The sequence below is a fragment of the Geospiza fortis genome, unplaced genomic scaffold, assembly GCF_000277835.1.
Source record: "Geospiza fortis unplaced genomic scaffold, GeoFor_1.0 scaffold105, whole genome shotgun sequence".
Taxonomy (NCBI): Eukaryota; Metazoa; Chordata; class Aves; order Passeriformes; family Thraupidae; genus Geospiza; species Geospiza fortis.
This window is the reverse complement of record NW_005054898.1, coordinates 6,855-7,843: the sequence shown is the minus strand read 5'-3', so window position 1 is coordinate 7,843 and position 989 is coordinate 6,855. Positions and strand designations below refer to the sequence as shown.

General features: G+C 66.2%; 1 protein-coding gene across 1 annotated transcript in view; it reads right to left on the bottom strand.

The window, feature by feature from the left end:
- The window catches only part of LOC102043273 (complement C3-like), a gene marked incomplete at its 3' end in the record, with an annotated part of 38,564 nt that overhangs the window by 36,480 nt on the left and 1,095 nt on the right, over positions 1-989 (bottom strand). The window lies entirely within an intron of this gene.

Genomic DNA, 989 nt, shown 5'->3' with positions numbered 1-989 from the left:
GGGGGACACGAGGGGACAGAGGGGGACACCGGGGGACACCTGGGGACACCAGGGACAGCGGGAGATGTGGGGAACACGAGGGGACAGAGAGGGACAGCAGGGGACACCGCGGGGACATTGGGGACAGCCGAGGGGGGAGCGCGACACCGGGGCTGGGGGGACACCGGGGGACAGCGGGGACATTGGGGACACTGAGGGGGACAGCAGGGGACAACAGGGGACACGAGGGGACAGTGGGGGACAGTGGGGAACACCAGGCACATCAGAGGACAGCAGAGACACGGGGGGACATTGGGGACACCAGGGGACAGCAGGGGACAGCGGGGGACATCTGGACCTGAGCACCTGGGTCTGTCCTGAGACCCCTGACAGGTCCTGGGTGACCTCCTGGACCCTGGTAGGACCTGGACACCTGGGGCCCATCTGGGCCTGGACACCTGGTGACACCTGGAACGTCCAGGTGACGTTCTGGAGCTTTGGTAGGACCTGGACACCTGGGTGACCCCTGACAGGTCCTGGGTGACCTCCTGGACCCCTGCGACCACCTCCAGCCACCCCCGGTGGTCCTGGACACCTGGGCCTGGACACCTGGGTGACACCTGGAACGTCCAGGTGTCCTTCTGGAGCTTTGGTAGGACCTGCACACCTGGGGCCCACCTGGGCCTGGACACCTGGGTCCATCCTGAGACCCCTGACAGGTCCTGGAGCCCTCCTGGACCCCCCAGACCACCATGTCCAGCCCACCTGGACCTATCTCCACCATGTCCAGCCCACCTGGACCCCCTGGTCCACTATTTCCAACACACCTGGACCCACCTCCACCATGTCCAGATCACCTGCATCCCTCCTGGTCCACCACATCCAGCCCACCTGGACCCCCTGGGCCACCACTTCCAGCCCACCTGGACCTCTCCTGGATCCCCTGGCCCCACCATGTCCATCCCACCAGGACCCTCCTGTGACCTTGTCCCCTCTCCAACACCAGCCCA